This window comes from Triticum dicoccoides, chromosome 7B (assembly GCF_002162155.2).
Source record: "Triticum dicoccoides isolate Atlit2015 ecotype Zavitan chromosome 7B, WEW_v2.0, whole genome shotgun sequence".
NCBI classification, from domain to species: Eukaryota; Viridiplantae; Streptophyta; class Magnoliopsida; order Poales; family Poaceae; genus Triticum; species Triticum dicoccoides.
Genome location: NC_041393.1, coordinates 738,798,970 through 738,821,786, shown reverse-complemented (window position 1 = coordinate 738,821,786; position 22,817 = coordinate 738,798,970). Strand labels below are relative to the sequence as shown.

Below are 22,817 nucleotides of genomic sequence, written 5' to 3'. Positions count from 1 at the left end.
GGCCGTCGGATCAAGCCGCTGGAGGACCACAGCCGTCGGATCGAATCGGAGACACTATTGCAATGAATAGTTACCACCGGTTACCACCAGCGGCTGCCACCGTGTGTAAATCGAGCGCCCCGCCGAGGGCATTATCGTCATTTCACACGCGGCCATATAAAACGCAACCCCTCCTGTGGAGATAACCTTGCCATCGCCTCCTCCCGCACTCGCGTGCCGAGCTCCTCCCATTCCCTAACCCTATCTGCTCCCCACGCCGCCGCCGTCTCGTTCCCCCAGCCTGCCGGATCCCCGCCGTCCACTTCCCCGGTGTCGTCGCCGTCGTTCTTGCGTGCACACGGCAGGAGGGGCGTGGGCGTCGCCGTCGCGACCGTCGTCCCTTCTCGCCGCCGCCTCCTTCCTTTCCTCCATCCCCGCCCCTGCCGCGAGCACCTCTTCCCCATGCCATCGGCCTCCTCCTCTGTCGTGTCTCTCCTCGTTGGTCGTCACCTCAGATCATGAAGGAGTTCCAGCCAGGTCCGCGCAGCTGCCCCATCCTTGTAATACTTGTGATTTGGAACGATTTGTGTTTTGGGGGAAATCAATTTGGTATTTCCCCTTTCCATGTGCAGAGAAAAGGAGAAGAAGGGGATGGATGAGCAAGGAGCAGAAGGACCTGAAGAAGACGGGAAGGGAGATGGGCCGATATGCATGTCCATGGAGGTCCGTCCCCCTCTCCTCCTCTCTTCTCTTTCGGTCTTTCCTTGTATTGCAGCAGCCCTTAATCCCCTTTTATTTGATTTGTTCAATTGTGTTACTTGTTATCTCCTAAGAAAAACTAGAAAACCTGAAGAAAATTGTATTGAAAGTAGTTGAACTTCCAGATTGTACACGTTTTTGTGTTACTGAAAGTAGCAGAGCAGGCGAGGAGGGAGACTAGGTCGCTCTCTCTCTCTCCCCCTCTGTCTCGCGTGGGGAGGAGAGGAGGCTGCAGCTCGCGCATCTTCTCCTTCGTGGACTGCAGCATGGACGGGCGAGATGCTGCTCCTCTTGTCATGGGAAGGTGACATTCCGGTCCCGTCCAGGTTAACCCATCGGGAAGATGTATATGCTTGTCTGTACTAACCATTGAAAATAAGCAACACCTGAAAGAAATATGCAGCTTGACTATGTATATGCTCATCTCATTATATTTAGAGTTCAATATATATTCAGAGTTCAGGGGTAGAGTTGATTTTCTGCTGCTCTGCTCATCTGCACAGATTGGTTTCATTTTCAGATTATCTGCATTTGCTAGGCTTTATTCTGTAGGACATCACATAGAGCATCACAGGCTTGTTTGTACTAACCATCAAAAACAGTACCTGGAATATAAAGTATGACTATGTGTAGCTATGAGAGATTATTTATTTATAGCCTTGAAGGTGTATTCTTCCTGACTGTTGCGTTATGTTCGCTTCCTCGATTAGCACCACCATCTTTTTTTTGGACACCAGCCACCATCTCTTGTAGTATCACTGCTATACTTATGTTTTGAAAGTAGTACCAATGTACTATAAGTTCTGTAATTTCATTTGTACATAGATGGTGATGAGACAGGTATAGTCCTCAACATTTGTAAATAACAATATAATGGTACTATTTGCATTTTACAACCCTGGATGTTTGAAATTGGAGAAGTTCATGCGTTGTAGAATGTTGCCTATAATCCGAATGGAGGCTGTGTCACATATGTAGTGTATGCCTTTACATGTGTGCTTCGGCCTACTAGGAGAATGCTAAGAATGAGCTCGGTCAAGTGAAAGCAGAATGCCGTGCATTGTGGCTCTGTGCCCGCAGAGCACATGTAGATTGACATGGCCACTGTATGAGATGAATCTGCTAGGGAGCAGGGATGCTTCTGTTGCCATTAAAGAGAAGCTGCATTTCACACCTTGAATTGGATATATTCAGTGAGTGATGTGCACATTTGTCTGTTCAGATTCACATTATTTATGTTGTGTCTTCTCGAAGCAACGATGTACTGGTTCTCTAGCTCCTTTATGGACAGATTTTTTTTGGTGTGTCCTTTATAGACAGTTGATGGTTGAGACAAAACCATAATCTCCAACATATATGGTCTTGGTGAAGAAAAACTCAACTTTCGATGAGCTTATCAGTACCGAATTTGTTGAGAGAATTTTTTTAAAGGTGCTGCTTTTGTTTAACCAATGATAGTTGTTTTTGTTTAATATATCGATAATAGTCAAAGTTAGAGAAGTATGCGCGCGCCTCGAGAACACTAAGTTTGGTTCTTCATTAGCCACTTGGTTGATCTGGGAACGGATGTCTGTACCTTGAAATAACTAGCACCAATGCATTACCATGAGTCCTTGATGTGACATTAACAGTTCGTAATTGTTACTTCAGATGATCCCCCCCACCCCCCAATGCACAGACACACAAACAAATGAACAAGAAGTGAAACGGCTTTTCACAGCCAGGGACAGTTGCAGTGAGATGGAGAGAGTATGTCAATTCCACTATTGATTTTCTTGATGTGACTGAATTTGGTATGAGGTGTTTGTGTGTTTGGATGCTCTTCAACTTTTCTGGTTATACTAAATACTAATCTACAATTCTATATATGCCATGCTATTTGGCTATCCATTTTCTTGATCTACTTGAATTAGTACTACAGAGATGTCTGATGTACGTGTGTTTGTGTGTGTGTGTGGTTCTGCTATTAGGAGAATCAAGGAGGTTCTGTTAGGAGAATTTCCTTTTGTTTCCATGTTTAATTAATCCTGGGAAAGACGTTCTATGGTCCTTTTGTTTCGTCATTATAATGAAGGAACCAGCAGCAGCCTCCAGTAGGACCAGCCGGGACGAGGGCGGGGATGGAGAATGCTGCATCCATCTCGCGGATCTGGGCCATGGCACCCGTAGTGGTGCTTCCAAAACCGAGCCGTTGTCAAGTGCTTCTTCGACTTAGAAGATAAGACTAAAAATCATGTGTCTTCGTTTATATAGAATCTTAGGTGTTTCATGATAATTCACAAGATTCTCTTAATGAACATTCTGAGTATAGTTTCTTAAACAATCTGGTTGAAAAAAACTGGGACAAAACATGTGTAGTTAAATCTGAATGCATATATTATTTCGAGGTAAATTTCTATGCATATACCGGCTCTTAAGGAGTATTACATGATTTTTATTTTCTCAATTGGATGGAAGTGTTGGTTCTTTCCAAGTCTTTGGAATAACAATTGTACAACACCATCTGGACTATCTTTCTATGGTGGTTTCACAATCCTTTGATGTTCGGTTTACTGCACGAGTCACTAAGGGATTGCTGTTAATTTGCCTCACGGTTCTGTTGCTAGGTACAATTCTTTTATTAGGTTCTGCATAATATTTGGTCAACATTTGCTAGGTACGAAAAAACATCACTCGCCGCTCCTGGTCCATCTAATTGCTGGTGACATCACATTAGTTAGCACACATTTCTGATGTGCCTATAAATCTGTACCATCCATGTACAAATGATTTATCTTTTATTGTCTTCCCTTGTTATTATTTTTGGTTCAAGAAGTAGCTCTTAAAATTCAGTTCAGCTCTTTTCTCATATTCCATTTTGTAGAATACATTTTATTTAGAATTAATAGTGGGTATAATGTACAAGTGCTCCGCATCCATCCAGCAAGTACTGCCTTTGCATAGCTATGCAACCTTTAGGAATTATAGTTGGTGCCGCAGAGTCAACCAGGAGGTTCAGGACACATATATTACGCTATTAGTGATGAACGGAAATCAAGGAGAACTCCCACGCACGCTCCTGAATTTACTTCTGTCTGTTCGTCATTTCTGGTTCTTTCTTTCAGCCAAAATCCACACCCTTGATGAGATTTGAGTAGGAAGTGAATTATAGATTGGTAAGTTTTTCTCATAAATTAAATCATGTTTTAGTAAGGTAGAAAATATAATATCTAGAATTCAATCTTCATTTATGTTGAGCAATAGTGGCAAAATCAATGGAGTGGAAATATCTTTGAGAAGTGATAACACATATGCAGTGTATGGCATGGATGTACAGTGAGCTATCTACAGTACTTGCCTGAGTTACTTTCTGCAGATGAGCCTTAACTTTAGGATCATGTTAAGCTTGTTAGGGAGTGACAGCGAGAAGTGCTCTCCTTTATCATTGTTTGCTCTGGACCATGTGATCAGCGGTTTCATGTTTGGTGTTTATATATTAAATAAAATATACTATCATACCTTTAGATTCGCCTTTCCTTGGTCTTGTCTTCATATATTTTGATATTTTTTACTTCAGCCTGCAAAAGCTTGTGTAAATTATCATCTTGCAACTATCTCCATAATTAAGCATTGTTTACTGATCCATGTCTCTCTCCAGAAGATGTTTGCACCTTTGTTGGGTGGTGAGGCTGCCAAGCAGCCAAGTGGTGGGTTTTCTATTTACTACATCTGAGGCTAATCAAGTCGGTGCGACACCAGGTACTGCAGGTCCTTGCAGTGGCACAATCGGTACAAGTCGATTTCGTCACTACAAGTTACTTATATAAGTATCTGTATATGGTAGCCATATAGATCTGAACTATGTGAATCATTTCTTGCTTACATGTGTGGGTTTAGTTTTTCCTGTTGATTAGATGAGGGAATTCATGCTTTTGCTTTTGTTGACAAAGCGCAACTCAGACCATTTTGGGATATTGATTTTGTGGTTTCTGTAAGGTGGTCAGCTAACAATAATTTATACTGATGATGGCATCTACATATTTTGTCCTAACACTTGATTTTGTTCTATGTTAACATATGTAAAATGCTTCAGTTTGTATGTGTCTAAAGAGACCTCTACACCTAATATGTGTCTTCCCTCTTACTTTATTTTTACTTTTTGTTCTCCAGATATATAGCCACTGAAGGGCTAGGCCGATGTTGTCATCATACTCTTAGATTAGCTCAAGTTTTGATTTCTTATGGAATGCAGATCTTCTAATCTCTGTAGAGGGCTAACAAAATGACTCGTGCTTCAAGTACCAAGATCATTTCTTGCTTGATAATAAGGCAGAATGGTAAGCTTCTCCATTTGTATATCCATGTCTTATTCTTAGAAATGATGGTTGCATGTTTATGTTTTCATGTGCATAACATAACTGTAGATCAGTTTTACTCCATGACTCTGGTTTCATTGCTTGAAAGGTTCTTGATAAAATGATTAAAAGGAGCAGTATGACCATTGTGTTGATGATGTTTCCAAAACATAATTTGCTTATCTACAAGTTCATATAACAGGAAGAATGGACATCATGTACTCTTAGACTGCCTATCTGAAGTTGGCCATGAAAGTAGATCTGACCTGTCCAATGCATGAAGTTGGCCTTTTAGTGTATTTGTATGAGCTAGCTGGATTTTCTGTAGTGCTCCTAACTGTTTTTTAGTGTGGTGACTGTTTGTTTCTGTCCACCCATGCAGGTAGTTTTGGTAGTTGTGAGAAACTTGATGAGGTACAGTGCAGAATGACACACATCCAGTTTTGGTAGTTGTGAGAAACTTGATTTGTCTGAGATAGCAATTAGGGAGGGATAATTTACTTCTATATAGTATGGATCATGTTTAGTATTTTTCTTCTAAGAATCTTCATTTTTTATCCTATTATATACCAAATTTGGCTTTAGGTAACTGCCTGAGGTAGTTTCCATTTCTCTTTCTATGTGTGATTCTTGCTATAATAGCTCAATTTCTCTTTTCTTTTATAATTTCTTTAATTCTACATTTAGTTTTACCTTCTGTCATTTAAATTGTGTTCTGATATTTTCTAGGCGCCCATGGGTTACAATGACTCGGACCAATGTTTTTCTTTACTACACTTTACGTTTGTAATTGCAACAAAGTAAGTCTTGTAGGCTTAGAGAGAAATCTTCTGGATTTTTAGACCACATATTTATTTTCTTTCTCAACAATATTCATGGTGTACCACGTAGTAATTTTGATTTTTCATTCGACTGTTAACTCTTTACAAGATCTACAAGTTGCACACAATTCATGTTTTCTGTTTGGTCTTGCCAATTCTCCCATGTTTGTTCTAAAGAGCTTTTGATGTTGTATCTATACTCATGCTTAATCTAGCAGGTGAAACTGTACAGCCTGATGCACCACAGCCATCAAAGGAAATTGTTCACAACATCTACTTCTAGAGCGGTGAGTTCACAGTAGACGACGGTCCACTTAGAAGTTTCAACGACCCAGAGCATGCATCCTTTTGGAGGTAAGAAGAACTCTGATGTGTGCAACTGAGTGTATATGCACTACTGGTTGTTATGTCTGTGAATTGATATATGATTTTTCTATTTCTTTTACTTTTATAATGCTTTAACCTTTTGCCGTTACATGTTGATGATTATGTGTGCAATATAGCGTAATAATGGTTCATCTTTATACTCATGAAGATCTGAGTTGGTAGCGGTCCATTCACCGCTCAAAAGTTATTAGGAATCATCAAAAGTGTCAACCATTTTATGGAGGATGTACATATACTTTATACGACTAATGTATGTTTTGAGATAATGTTTATTAATTTCTTACAAATTCGTGGATTATATGGCACAAGGATTTAAACAACTAACAATATATAGCAAAAATATATATATCTGTACCAGCGCATTAGCATTTAGCTAATTGAAATAATGTCTGGCTGACCTCTTTCCCTGTTGTTAGACGTAACATTTTTTAGCTGGTACTTAAGAAACTAACTCATTTGCTTCCATGATGGTGTCTCACGTCTTCTCTTATTTTTGCAATGTCCCAGTTAAATACATACTCCCTCCATCCGAAAATAAGTGTCTCAACTTTAGTACAACTTTGTTCAACACTTATTTTGGGAAAAGGGAGTATAAGCCAGGGTTATGGATGTGTTAGTGGTTGGGAAAGTTTCTTTGCCATTAGGGACACATTTTTTCTGTCCAAGAACTTTTTTCGTAGCAAGTTATCATTATATTGCAGTAGCTATATACATATCAAGGCATCCAGATTTCTTGATGAAATAGGGTAAGGGGAAAAACTAGGTAGCTTTGTGAGCTATATTTTGTTGTTTTCATCGATGCCCATTATTCATGTTTAGTTGTTTTCATCGATGAGTCTCCTGACGCCGATTGAAATTTACGAGCAACCGGGGTGGGTTATAAGCAGGCAGTGTCTCCAGCACTAAACCATATTTCCTACTAACATATTATTACCTGCTTGATTAAAATGTTGGGACCGGCACCCTCACGCCAAGGCGAGATTCCGTTCTTGTACATAATTAGTACGCATATGGCGGTGCATTGCATGCATCATGAGAAACGAAAGAGAAACGAAGGGACATGTGCCACGCCCAATATGCGACCCTATCCAAAAGGAACTCGAAGGTCCCATCAAGGATAAACCCGCATATTGAAACGCTTTTGCAATGTGGATATCATTACATCAACATTACATAATATATGGGGATATATACAAGAGGCATACAATGCCATATGAATACAACATCATCATACATAAGAGTATCATCCGACTACGGATGAAACACAAACAGAAACTCAAACGACATCCACCCTGCTAGCCCAGGCTGCCGATCTGGAACCTATCCCCTGATCGAAGCAGAAGAAGAACTCAACGCAAGCAAGCATCGCTCTCGCATCATGATCATCACATAACCTGTATCTGCAACTGTTGTTGTAGTAATCTGTGAGCCACGAGGACTCAGCAATCCCATTATCATGGGTATCAAGACTAGCAAAGCTTAAAGGGAAAGGAAGGGGTAAAGTGGTGAGGCTGTAGCAGCGACTAAGCATATATGGTGGCTAACTTACGCAAATAAAAGCGAGAAGAGAGCAAGCGGAACGGTCGTGAAACTAGCAATGATTAAGAAGTGATCCTGAACTCCTACTTACGTCCAACATAACACGAAACCGTGTTCACTTCCCGGACTCCGCCGAAAAGAGACCATCACGGCTACACACGCGGTTGTTGCGTTTTAATTCGGATCTGGTGTCAAGTTATCTACAACCGGACATTAACAAATTCCCATCTGCCTATAACCGCAGGCATGGCTTTCGAAAGATTATACCCTGCAGGGGTGTCCCAACTTAGCCCATGACAAGCTCTCGCGATCAACGAAGGAATAGACCTTCTCCCAGGAAGACCCGATCAGACTCGGAATCCCGGTTTACAAGACATTTCGACAATGGTAAAACAAGACCAGCAAGACCGCCCGATGCGCCGACAATCCCGATAGGAGCTGCACATATCTCGTTCTCAGGGCAACACCGGATAAGCGAAGCGTACAGGAACCGACGTAACCCAAGTTGCCAAGGGATGGCCCCGCACGGTGCTCTAGTTTGGACCAACACTTAGACAAGCACTGGCCCGGGGGGGCTATAATAAAGATGACCCCCGAGAGAGCGACTCTCAAGGGAAAAGTAGGTGGTGGTGAGGCAAATGGTAAAACCAAGGTTGGGCCTTGCTGGAGGAGTTTTATTCAAAGCGAACTGTCGAGGGGGTCCCATAAATCACCCGACCGCGTAAGGAACGCAAAATCCGGGAACATAACACCGGTATGACGGAAACTAGGGGCGGCAATAGTGGAACAAAACACCAGGCAAAAGGCCGAGCCTTCCACCCTTTACCAAGTATATAGATGCATTAATAATATAAGAGATATTGTGATATCCCAACCAAAATCCTGTCCACCATGGAGCAATCTTCAACTTCACCTGCAACTAGCAACGCTATAAGAGGGGCTGAGCAAAACGGTAACATAGCCAAGCAATGGTTTGCATAGGAAAGGTGTCAAAGGTTAGAGGTTCATGGCAATACGAGATGGCTTGATAAACAGGTGATAGGTAGCGCAGCATAGCGATAGAATGGAGCAACTAGCATAGCAATGATAGTATTGAGATCCAGGGTAGCGGTCATCTTGCCTGAAATCCCGCAAGGAAGAAGAACGAGTCCATGAAGAAGACGAACGGATGAAGCCGAACCAAGCGTAGACGAACGAATCCTCATGATCGCAACAAAATGGGAACTATCGAGAAGAAGCACACAACGTGGTAAACACACCACACATGAACAAGGCATGATGCACAACAAGCATGATGCATGACAAAGCTATATGGAGCTACTCATGGCAAGAGATGATGCAAACAAGAGCAACACATCAAGGCAAGTTTAAATGAGGTCGGGAACAACATATAACAATTCCGGTAAGTCCTCATATGCATATTTCGAAATTGGTCCAGATCTAAATAAACCTTACGTTCAAGTTGTTAAACAGCAAGTTAAGATGCACCAAGATGATCTACACGAGATTCTAGTCAAGTTATATATGAAGTTCATTAGATTTGGAGCTACGGCCTAGAAGATATGAGCAAAACAAGTAAAACATGGCATTGATGCAAAATGCATACAACCATCAAGCAAACACATCAAAACATGAATGCAACATGATAATATGAAACTATATGCAAAATCAAGTAAGTTTCATATAGAGCACACTCAAAACGAAGCAATGGTTCAACACACACATGAAACAAGTTTAAAGGACAAGCTGTCGAAAACAGCAACTAAGCATATTGCAAGCATCAAAACAACATACTACAGCACCTCAACATAATAACAAAAGGCATGGGCATTCAGTACAGGTAAAGCACAACAAAACATGAACACTGAGCTATCTCTAGAAATCACTAGAACATGCTCAAACACACATGGTAAGATTGCAAGTTATAACAGTTCCAGACTTTGCAGAAAATAACATCACGATGCAATGTTCAGAGCTATCAAACAACATGTTACAGGAACTTATCATGGCAAACAAAGGCATGGCATGATTCTACTCAAAGCATAGATCAAAAGTCCCTTACTGACCATAAGCCAAAAAGGATCAGAAAATATGATGGCACCCACGTAAACATAGCAAGTTATTATACAGATTCATACATGGCAGGAACATAATTATGAAGGCATGTTGGTGAGCTTGTGCAGCTCACTACAGAGCAATACATGGCATGGCAAGGCACCCAACAGTAAGAAGGCATGTTTGTGAAGCTAAGAATGGCAATAGCAAGGTCATAAGGTACATGGAACACTAGCAACAATCATGGTAACAACTGAACTTAATGTTAACCGGCTGACAGCAACATTATGAAGCAACTTTGGAGCAAGATATGAACAAGCTACAGCAGGCTATAAATGCAACCAGGGGCATGGATGGATAGAGGATGACATGTAGATCAAAACATGTTTATAGAACATCTTCAGATTATACATAGAATGATTACTAGGAGCAGATTTACATAGCATCACAAAATAACAGATTCAGCCTAGCAAAACAACAACATCATGTACCCTACTTAACAAGCTCGATTCACTCATCACAAGTCATTGCATGACAATATAAGCATATCATCATCAAGAAGACATGTTTGTGAAACAAACCAAGTCAAGAACAAGTCCATAGCATGCAAGGATCAACTATAGTAAGCTTGGCCAAATTGAATAACATGTAAACAATCTGCCAGGAAACATTTTGAAGCAAAAGTAGAGCACGTAAATGACATGCTAGACTACTCCATAATTGCAAAAAATGGCGGGGATGGATAGACAATAACCATATGTTCAAAACACCCTTACTGAAGTATCTCAAAATATGCATGGATAACTCTGTAGCATCATGATTACATGGCATCAAAATTACAGCAGAACAGGGACTAAAATCAGCAACATCACGATGGCTAGTTTGCATGCTTGTGCTAGTCACCACATTGATCACAAAAATACATGGTAAACACCTCTGTAAAGAAGACATTGCATAGATAAAAACACATGTAGACATCGACCTCATAGGATGCACACATGTAGACATCCACCTATCCCCTGATCGAAGCAGAAGAAGAACTCAACGCAAGCAAGTATCGCTCTCGCGTCATGATCATCACATAACCTGTACCTGCAACTGTTGTTGTAGTAATCTGTGAGCCACGAGGACTCAGCAATCCCATTACCATGGGTATCAAGACTAGCAAAGCTTAAAGGGAAAGGAAGGGGTAAAGTGGTGAGGCTGCAGCAGCGACTAAGCATATATGGTGGCTAACTTACGCAAATAAGAGCGAGAAGAGAGCAAGCGGAACGGTCGTGAAACTAGCAATGATCAAGAAGTGATCCTGAACTCCTACTTACGTCCAACATAACACGAAACCGTGTTCACTTCCCGGACTCCGCCGAAAAGAGACCATCACGGCTACACACGCGGTTGTTGCGTTTTAATTCGGATCTGGTGTCAAGTTATCTACAACCGGACATTAACAAATTCCCATCTGCCTATAACCGCAGGCATGGCTTTCGAAAGATTATACCCTGCAGGGGTGTCCCAACTTAGCCCATGACAAGCTCTCGCGATCAACAAAGGAATAGACCTTCTCCCAGGAAGACCCGATCAGACTCGGAATCCCGGTTTACAAGACATTTCGACAATGGTAAAACAAGACCAGCAAGACCGCCCGATGCGCCGACAATCCCGATAGGAGCTGCACATATCTCGTTCTCAGGGCAACACCGGATAAGCGAAGCGTACAGGAACCGACGTAACCCAAGTTGCCAAGGGATGGCCCCGCACGGTGCTCTAGTTTGGACCAACACTTAGACAAGCACTGGCCCGGGGGGCTATAATAAAGATGACCCCCGAGAGAGCGACTCTCAAGGGAAAAGTAGGTGGTGGTGAGGCAAATGGTAAAACCAAGGTTGGGCCTTGCTGGAGGAGTTTTATTCAAAGCGAACTGTCGAGGGGGTCCCATAAATCACCCGACCGCGTAAGGAACGCAAAATCCGGGAACATAACACCGGTATGACGGAAACTAGGGGCGGCAATAGTGGAACAAAACACCAGGCAAAAGGCCGAGCCTTCCACCCTTTACCAAGTATATAGATGCATTAATAATATAAGAGATATTGTGATATCCCAACCAAAATCCTGTCCACCATGGAGCAATCTTCAACTTCACCTGCAACTAGCAACGCTATAAGAGGGGCTGAGCAAAACGGTAACATAGCCAAGCAATGGTTTGCATAGGAAAGGTGTCAAAGGTTAGAGGTTCATGGCAATACGAGATGGCTTGATAAACAGGTGATAGGTAGCGCAGCATAGCGATAGAATGGAGCAACTAGCATAGCAATGATAGTATTGAGATCCAGGGTAGCGGTCATCTTGCCTGAAATCCCGCAAGGAAGAAGAACGAGTCCATGAAGAAGACGAACGGATGAAGCCGAACCAAGCGTAGACGAACGAATCCTCATGATCGCAACAAAATGGGAACTATCGAGAAGAAGCACACAACGTGGTAAACACACCACACATGAACAAGGCATGATGCACAACAAGCATGATGCATGACAAAGCTATATGGAGCTACTCATGGCAAGAGATGATGCAAACAAGAGCAACACATCAAGGCAAGTTTAAATGAGGTCGGGAACAACATATAACAATTCCGGTAAGTCCTCATATGCATATTTCGAAATTGGTCCAGATCTAAATAAACCTTACGTTCAAGTTGTTAAACAGCAAGTTAAGATGCACCAAGATGATCTACACGAGATTCTAGTCAAGTTATATATGAAGTTCATTAGATTTGGAGCTACGGCCTAGAAGATATGAGCAAAACAAGTAAAACATGGCATTGATGCAAAATGCATACAACCATCAAGCAAACACATCAAAACATGAATGCAACATGATAATATGAAACTATATGCAAAATCAAGTAAGTTTCATATAGAGCACACTCAAAACGAAGCAATGGTTCAACACACACATGAAACAAGTTTAAAGGACAAGCTGTCGAAAACAGCAACTAAGCATATTGCAAGCATCAAAACAACATACTACAGCACCTCAACATAATAACAAAAGGCATGGGCATTCAGTACAGGTAAAGCACAACAAAACATGAACACTGAGCTATCTCTAGAAATCACTAGAACATGCTCAAACACACATGGTAAGATTGCAAGTTATAACAGTTCCAGACTTTGCAGAAAATAACATCACGATGCAATGTTCAGAGCTATCAAACAACATGTTACAGGAACTTATCATGGCAAACAAAGGCATGGCATGATTCTACTCAAAGCATAGATCAAAAGTCCCTTACTGACCATAAGCCAAAAAGGATCAGAAAATATGATGGCACCCACGTAAACATAGCAAGTTATTATGGAAGAGACTGCGAAATTCGGGGTCCTGGGGACACGACTGTGCCTTTTTTTACGCCGGCGCAAATAAATCGCCGGAGGAGGCCGTCCTGGGGGGGCGCCTGGAGATGCTCTTACAAACAGGCACACACTTTTATCCATCCATGAATCCAGGGGCGGAGCCACGTTATCGCTTCCGGTGTCACTGGCACCGGGTAAAGTACGTGCTTACCTTATACATAGTCCTGATTTTTGGACTGGACACCGGTAATTATGGAAGAGACTTGCCTGCTTCCTTCCCATGCTCCCATCCGTGCTCCTGCCTACGTGGCTTGATTTAATTGGAAAAAAATAAGACCCGGCCTCACCCCTTGAAAATCAGGGGGGGATGATTAGATTAGAAAAGAAAAAGGGAAAAGGACAGCCGTAGGATGAAGTGGGAGCACAGATGGGAGCATGGAAAGGGAGCAGGCAAGCCGGATCCAGTAATTATTGGATCTGGACACCGGCCAGCCCAAACAAACACAGGCGAGGCAGTGCAGCCCAGCTATAAATTAATCGATCCTTGGTCCTGTACGTGCGCGTGTTGGAAAAAAAACTATCAATCCCCATACGGCTGTACCCTACCTGTAGGTGCGCCTGTTCGGTTGCTCGCCCGCTCGGCTTCTGGGCTTCAACCCTCACAGCGCCGCTGTTCTCAGCCCTTCTCCATCGCGAGGCCAGCCGCCGGTCCGCCGAGCCGCCGTTGTTCAAGCATCGCTAGCCGGCCACCTCTACCCTCGCCCCACTCAGGGATTGTTGGAAATTTGAGGTACGTCTCAACTCTCAACTCAGCACTTGGTAATTTCCGATCTCTCTCAAATTTGAAATCTCTATTCAACTATGTGTAGGAATTTTTTTTTAATTTCTGTTTTTCTAATTGTAAGGCTAGGGTCTTAAAATTTGAAGGTATTACAATTGGGGACAATTCGCTGCGATTCATATATAACTAGGGGAGGATTATTTTTGTGACAGCAATGAGGCACAATGTCGAGTAAGTTTAGGTCCCTAATCGTATCATTCAATCAATACGTTTTGTTTATTGTTTCTATTCTTGCATATGCAAACACAAATAATGTAGCTTGTACATTTTTGCTAATACAATAATAATTAATCACAGGAGAATTTATGGAAAGGTTTAAAAAAATGAAGACCTCAGCATAAAATGATATAACTAGCCCATCACATTCAGAATATATTGACATATGTAGTCATCTGATCATATTTGTTTTCATTGTTTGGAGTTCTTATGCTTAATTGTTCAAATTTACATAATCAATTAGTATTTCAAGTGGAAGTGAACAATTTATTTTCGTAAGAAATCTTGTTGCCATATAATTTGTGTTGTTGGGTGTGTTATTTATATATACTCCCTCTGTAAAGTAATACAAGATAGTGATCTAAAAAGTCTTATATTACTTTACAGAGGGTATTATTGCTTAGTGTCCATCCTTGTATATATGATGTACACGTAGATACCGGAACATTTTTGTTCTGGATCCGCCCCTGCATGAATCCATCTCACTGCACTGAAAAGGGTTCCAAACTCACCTCACAACTTTGTGTCGTCTCCCTAAACTAAAATAATGTAAACTTTAAACATCCATTCCCTCATTGCCAGCGCTAGTCTCTACCCGTAGGCTAATAAAGAATTAAAATCCAAAGACCGCACCAATTTGATTTTTTAAATGATATTTCTTCCTAGCAGTGCTGAGCTGCTTGCCAGAGTGGATCTTCTGCGGCTCAACCTCTGGCTGCATTTTCCTTTCTTGCCTGAGACTGAATTCATCCATGGATGATGATTTTTACCTGTGCATGCAGTTGCTGCTGGATCTCCTGCCGCAGTGGATCCCGGGACGAAGGGGGCCCACCGTGGAGCGTGGTGAGGTTTGACCCACATCGCGCGAGTGAGGGCCTGACGGCTTCAGGCGGAGGAGGCAGCACAGCAGCGACTGTGGCCCTGTTTGGATACTCTAACTCAGTTAGAGGTTAGAGTTAGATTCTAGCTCTAAACTAACCTTAAACTAACTCTAACCAAAAAGCTGTTTGGATGGTAGGGTTAGATTGACAATAAAATATTCTTTTTCAATCATTTGACTACTTTGGACCCTATTTGAATGGGAGGGGTAACTTTTTTTACTATTTTTTCTAGTGGGTCCAAGAGAACTAACCCAAATAAGCTCCTCTAGTGTGGGCTAGTTTTTTGGGGTGGGTTAGATCCAACTAACCCAAACTAACCCATCATGTTTGGATACTTTTGGGTTATTTGAGCCCCAACTAACTAAAACTAACTCTAACATAGGGATCCAAACAGGGCCTGTGTCAGGGTTTCCTTGCTCACCGATGCGCTGTGACCTCTCCGGCGAGCCCACCTCTGACCATCTGTGATTTTGTGGTGGCGCCATGAGAGGATACCTGGGTGAAAAGACCAGCATGTGACGGTGGGCTCGGTCCTCCGCCTCAGCGCATGGACCCGAGGTGATTAGGAGAGTTTTTATGAACCAATCAATCTTTGAGACCTATTTCAATGCATGGATGCTTAAATGAGGTGCTAAGTGCATTAAAAGGCTTAGCAAATATTTCCTTCGTCCGGGTTTATTAGGCCTCTCAGTACCACAAGCATGTCCTTTTTTATAAGGCCCCGCTTTAAAAAGGTGCATGCATGCAAACATTTCATTGGTTACATTGAAAGTCATTTTTGTTGGTGCCATGGCTGGAAAATTAATACACTTCATGCGTGCTTTTTCATTAGCTGCATGCATGTGAGAGAGTGCATTGGGAATGAAATAGAAGAATTAATGTGAGCAAATTACTATGTGTCTTGATCTAAGAGAAGTTATCTTTAGGTCTAATAAACCCGGACGGAGGAAGTAGACTCCCCAATGCATTGGTGCTTAGCTTTTGGTTGCCAAGCTCCCTTCATTTAATTAGGTATAGACTCAGATTTATGTTTCCATTTAGGTACACGCGCTTAGCACCGTTTCTTCCTGGGGTCACCATACTACTTTCTCTCTTCTTAATTAACATGCCAGATCAGATGGTTTCTTTAGTTGGCAACCTTAGCACCTGTATAAGGTGGAGCATTGGGAGGGGCCTGATGCAACTACGTGCAAGATGGATCAACACTTGCTGATGGCCTTGATATATGATAGATTTCTGCGTATGTGTTCTTAACTTCTAGTGTACATGTGAACCATGGATCTCCAACAAATGATGTAGGTTAGCAAAAGTCGATCTTATTCTTACCGAACTACGTTTCGCAGTTTCTGGTCATCAGTTTATGTTTTCATATCATCATATGACATTATTTCTTTGCCTACTAACCTTTTGCGGCTGTAGAGATTCATAGAACCTGCCTGCATAGACATGTGTGAACAAGGCATATGATTTGCATCACCGACTCGATCAGAAACGGCCGTCTTCTGCAAGTGATGATCTTGATGCGGCCACCAGCCCAGGTCATGGCTGGCTGGGGTGCTTGTGTGAGAGAGTGAGACCCATCACCCATGGCCAGCTACATGTTACTATGGCCATGGCGATGAGCAGTCCGCATTCTTGTCCATGTTTTAGCTGTACTGCTACTCCAGCAGTACGCATGGTTCGTGCATGTTGCTGGTTCCCTCGCTCCCCTCCAACTGGCTTCAAAATTCAGCAGTACTACTAGCAGTATTATTTTCTCGGTTGACTGGGAATGTGTGCTTACGTGCCAAGTTTTCTGCGGTCCACGGAAGTTTGCTCACTCACCTACCTCTCATTTTGTGTAGTACTCGAGACTCGAGAGTGATTTCAACGAGGACATGTAGGCGTACTCCCTCCGTTTTTTTGTCTGCATATAAGATTTGGTCAAAGTCAAACTTTATATAAAAATATTAACATATCCAATACTAAAGTTACATGTTATGAAAATTAATTTCATCATGCATTCAATATTATTAATTTCATAGTGTGGATGTTGATATCTTTTTTCACAAAGCCAGTCAAATTTTACAAAGTTTGACTTTGACCAAATCTTGTATGCAAACTGAAAAGAAACGGAGGAAGTACTGTACTCCTAGTTGTTACCTCTTCCAATGCAAAGGTGCTCAGAAGAGGTGCTAAATGCATTAAATAGCTTAGCAACTCAACCCACCAATACATAGGTGCTTAACTTGTTGTTGCTAAGGCTGGTCATAATGAAAGTATCATAAGTAATATCATGCAATGCCAACTAAACAAATTTGTTGATGTGACATAGAATTAAATAAAGAAAGAGAAGGTTGAGTATCATATCATGATACCGTATCATATTAAATGTTGTGCTACTTTGTGTCATGCATGGCAATAAATAAAGTCATTCATGATACTAACATATCATGCTATGCACTACAAATGTAGTATCATACATTAGTATCATATGCATGATACTAGTATATGATACTTGCTATTACGACCAGTCTAAGCTCGCTACATTTAATGGTTTAGCATCTAAACTGTTCCATGCATTGGTCAACTTTTTCCATTTAAGTGATTTGTCTAGGTTCACGTGCTTGGCATTTGTTCTTCCTCGGGTCATCAAAGTGCTCTTTCTCCTCCTTAATTACTGCGTCATATCATTATTTTTTTTGCCTATATGGCATTCTTAGCACCTGTCCATCATAGAGCACTGGGAAGAGCCACAAAAGTCTCATGATATATTCAATTTGACATACATGATATCGGCCGGTGGTTATGGCTAGAACTCTTCATGCATGCACGTATGATTTGTTTCTGCAAGTAACAATAGTTCACCTCTCATTATAAATAAGTTTCTGCAATCCAAGAAGTTCGCTCAGTCACTACCTCTGATTCTGCGTATTCATGGTGATTTCGATGAGGACATATATTAGGAGTAGTGGTACTTGTTTGTTTATACGTATGACTCTTTTGCAATCAACTGTCCCATGATATATTTAATTTGACATGCATGACATCGGCCGGTGGCTAGAGCTGTAACTCATGCACGCATGTATGGTTCGTGTTTGCAAGTCGCAATGGCTCAGGCATCATTAACTGTAATTAAGTTGGTATTTGCTGAGCTTTCATTCAAGGACGAGGACGTTTGTATTTAGAGCGTCTCCAACAGCCGCGCAATATAAGGGCCGCGCCGGAAATTTTTGGTTTTTAGCGCGCGCAACCACTCAGCGAGCTCCAGCGGAGGCGCAATAACCGCAAGCGCGGCAAAAAGATTTCAGCGCGCGGTCCGAAATGCCATCGCGCGCCGTTTATTTGGTGCGCCCGCTTCCGCGCGCCGCACACTCGAGCGCTCGCTCCGCACTCTCTCCGCCGCGCCACTTTCGCCCCGCCGGCGCCGCCACCGGCGAATTGGCCCGATGGACAGACGCGCCGGCACCCCCCTCACCCCTTCCTACTCCCGCCACCCCTCCGCGGCCGCCGCTGCAAACCCTAGTGCGGGGAGCTTTGGCTTCGCCGCCACAACATTTCTCTCTCTGTCTCGTGTCGATCTCATCTGGGGCTGTGCGAGATCCAGGCAGGCTTTTCCCCGTCCGGACCCGACATGAAGCCTTTGCATGTGCCTGGAACTGGGCTAGCTTGGACGGGCCAGGCCCGGGCACAATCACGTACCCGGCCTCACCGACGTTTAGCTCGCTCCTGGGATGAAAAGTAACAACTCGTCAAAAAAAAAAGATCTCCTTCTTCTTGATCTTTTTCTGAATAATCCATTTTTGGGAAGTATTTTGATCGTTAGTGTAATAAAATAGAGAGCAAAGAGGGAAATTCTTTTCTTCTGTACTTTTGAACTACCTCTATATATCAATGTCAAGATTACGTCTCTAATAGAGATGCTACGTAAAAAAAAATGAATACATAAAGGAGATAATTTTGTTCCCACATATTGTATATTATGCTTTCCAAGTCCTGTAGGGTTGGCCGCTGGATGCTGGATCATCAACCTTTGTTCCTCTCTCCCTTCCAAACAAAACTAAGAGCGCGAAGAATATTGACAACTTACAAAAATAAAGGTGAAAATAAGATCTTTCCGGAGGAAACGGTTCTCGAGAAAGGACTTCAATGTGCTAACAAAAGGCAGCAGCATGGGTGTGCCATAGCTAGTTGATTAGTGACCATGCTCCACCAACTGTGCTTCTGGCGTTGAGTGAAACAACTCAACAACTTGGCAATGTCTATTCGCTTTTCTTCTTTATCTGTACATGACCTATAAAGGAAAAGAAGATTCTGAAGGGAAGGCCAGCTCATACTTTAATTAGATTCTGGGTAAATCTAACTTGGAATACCTTGTTTCATGTAAAACTGTCCGTCCTTGTCTCATGTTTTCAATCGGTTGTAGCCACCATGTAGTCTTTAGTCCATAGAGTCTCTTTGTCAGTTGACATCAAAGCAGCATACAGGATAACAAAAAGAAAAACATAATGGGATGGCGGCGAGACGCTCTTACTCCGAGGTCCTCAATTTGAATTAGTCTTCCAGGATTAACACTAAGAAAATTAATAACTGAACAGCGGAACTTTTGCCTAACATGGCATGTCCGACTTCATCACATCCGCCACTCCTGGTGAAATCGCTGCTACCGGCTTGTTCAAGAAGACATTATTTATCTAGCTGACGTAGTTTTTGATCTTTAACTCCCGGTTAGGTATTGGAAATTTTCCAGACAATGGCCTCGACCAAGGGGTAATCTTCACCTCGCGGCTGTGCAAGATGACATTTGAGATGATTTGAAAACCACGAGGTGCTAGTCATGGTTGGTCCACACTCTAGCCATGAAGCCGGCCCTATTGTGGATACGGTTTCTAGCTTTGATAATCCATGCAACGCACGCGGCGGCGAGTACCTTAGAAAGCGCAGGCCAGGTAGTATACCTGCGCACCAAACAATGCGTCAATAGCACGTATAGGCCCTCTAATAGTAACTCGAGGAAACCTATGATTATGTTCCCCCATTTGTTTATCCATCACCCGTTTAAGTACTGGTCTCGATAATATCCAAATATTTTTTGTGAGTATATAATAACCAAACATTACCTAATTATAACCTGAAATAAGATTTGATATCATCAGTAAGCAGGTCCGCTTACATCAATTTCTGAAAACAATATTTACTGCAATAAAACAGAGCAGAAACTAAATATATATCAGCTTAATATTCTCATGATTTGTGTGTGTTGTTTCACCAACCTTGTGTAACCCTTTCAAGCTATTGTTCATTAGCTCAATTCCCCTCGAAGAAACTAATATTATTTTTATAATACGGTAGAACTTTTCTTGTTTATGGAGGCATCAGCAAGCATATATATGAGAACTGACTGTAACTTGAGGGACTGAGAAGGTTTTTAAGCATTTAACAGCAGGATCAATAATAATACGTATACCCTAGACACACGGTATGCCAATTAGGGTATCTTATAAACAACAGGATCAATAATAATAACAGCACATGTTTATTTAACATAAACATCAGGGTATCTTCTGTGCACCGGAGTTGCACCTGCGAGCTGCGATATTGAAAGCTAGAAACAGTGATACAATAATATATGTTTTGGGTTTCATATATATCGACGTGCAAATGCGCCATTTCAAATTGGTGATCTGATCATCAGTGGACTAATTCATCATGCTGGGGAAGTCATACCTGGAATGACAGATAACGGCCGTGCATGTACGGCGCAAGAGGTCTGATTTGATGGCCGCGCGTTCTTCCCTTCCTCCACTGCGACTAACTACTGCATGTATAGACATGGATCTTTTCACTTTGAATGTGGCTGGGCATTAGGACGGAGAAGAACAGACAGATCAGGGACAATGATGGGCACACATTGACTTCTCTACCATGGTTCCTAATGTCCAGAAATTGATGTTTCTTGATGTGGTCTCAATTAGCCCTTGAAAATTAGCAGATTATTCCAATGACTTCCTCCTGTTCTGCTTGCGCCCTTTAGAGTCAGGTTGGCTTCGCCTTCGACAGTTCGACGTCCGACGTGTATGTGTGTTTGACGACCGGCTGTATCGTCGATGGTGCCGCAATGCTTCGTAAGTCTGGCGAGCCTCAGTTTGATCAGATGGGCACCACAATGTCTTAGGGCGGCCATCACGACTGCATGCTGTGTGATTATAACCTTGACGATGGTAATGTCCAGAAATTGATGTTTCTTGATGTGGTCTCAATTAGCCCTTGAAAATTAGCAGATTATTCCAATGACTACTTCCTGTTCTGATTGTGCCCTTTAGAGTCAGGTTGGCTTCGCCTTCGACAGTTCGATGTCCGACGTGTATGTGTGTTTGACGACCGGCTGTACCGTCGATGGTGCCGAAATGCTTGGTAAGTCCGGCGAGACTCAGTTTGATCAGATGGGCTCCACAATGTCATAGGACGGCCATCACAACTGCATGTTGTGTGATTATAACCTTGACCGTGATATGGCAGACCACATCCTTGCCATCCTGCACAACAACCAGCAGTTTCCCTTCCCCCTTCAACATGGAAAGCACACACGAAGGATGGTGCAGCAACTATAGATTGAATTTAGGCATCGAGAAGGGTATGGTGCTAGCTTGTAATTAGAGTGAATGACCGGTTCGGGCGGAGGTGGACGTCGTAGAGAAGACACGGGGAGATCAAAGGGGATTGGGAAGAGAGGCAATGGGAGCTACTTACATCGTGAGGATTCTTTGATCGAGCGGAGGTGGACGTCGAGAAGTCACCGGGAGATCGAATGGGATCGGGAGGAGAAGTCATTGGATGGTACGTACATCGTGAGTCCTTGAGGATAGATCGATCTTGAGGTTCTCTAAGCGTATGCCAGATTCGTTTTAGGTTTCCATATAAGTAACGCATTATTTTTTAATATAAAGCTATGATAAGTTTTTCTATGGAAAGGTACTTTTCAAAGAGGAGGGTCCGTGAGGGGGTGTTACGTGTATAATGGGTTTTCTTATACACCGGAATTTCTAGGATTGATGTACACCATAATAACTTGGCCCCACCAGATTAATGCAATTTCTAGGATTGATCTACACCATAATAACTCGGTCTCACCAGATTAACAGCTCCTAATTACTGATTAACGTGGTAATTTCTTGGGAGTCTGTAATTAGCATAGGTATATAGATATAGATATATAGATAGATGATTCTATTTAATTTACCCATGTCAGTGTTCGCTGTCTTCTCTTTTTTTTTGCGGAGAAGTGCTTGCTGTTTTATTGAAAATACAAAGTTCAGCACTCTAAAATAGCCGAAAATATAAAATGTTTGAAAGCCAAGCTAGGACTTTTATTCTTTTTCATATTCTTATATTGGTCAAGCTATTTTGGCTACTACTAGTATAAAGTTTCAAAAACTGAGCTTAATATCCCAATCGACTATCACTAGAGTCAATAAACCGTACTACGACGGAAGTGTTTGATACCTATAATACCTAAACAGCTATGATAAAGAGGCAACTAGATTATATATTAATTATATACGAGATTCGTTTCTTTAACAAGTCAATGGATATTTTTTTTCATTTGACATTACTTTTTGTGTAAGGTCGGATAGCTCATACTTCTGACATCATCTTTTTGCTTGTTCTCTGCT

General features: G+C 42.1%; 2 long non-coding RNA genes across 5 annotated transcripts; both read left to right on the top strand.

Moving 5' to 3' along the window:
• Positions 1-202: 202 nt before the first annotated feature.
• Positions 203-6,743, top strand: LOC119339873. 4 transcript variants are annotated; one of them, XR_005164248.1, is made up of 5 exons: positions 203-516; positions 612-702; positions 4,376-4,476; positions 4,970-5,054; positions 5,455-6,743. It is a non-coding gene; the product is annotated as an uncharacterized LOC119339873 (long non-coding RNA). The 4 variants fall into 4 exon arrangements; XR_005164249.1 differs by having other exon boundaries at positions 4,888-5,054; XR_005164247.1 differs by having other exon boundaries at positions 4,376-5,054.
• Positions 6,744-13,175: 6,432 nt separating this feature from the next.
• Positions 13,176-15,204, top strand: LOC119336266. Its single transcript, XR_005162339.1, has 3 exons — positions 13,176-14,017; positions 14,133-14,239; positions 15,067-15,204. It is a non-coding gene; the product is annotated as an uncharacterized LOC119336266 (long non-coding RNA).
• The last annotated feature ends 7,613 nt before the right edge of the window (positions 15,205-22,817 follow it).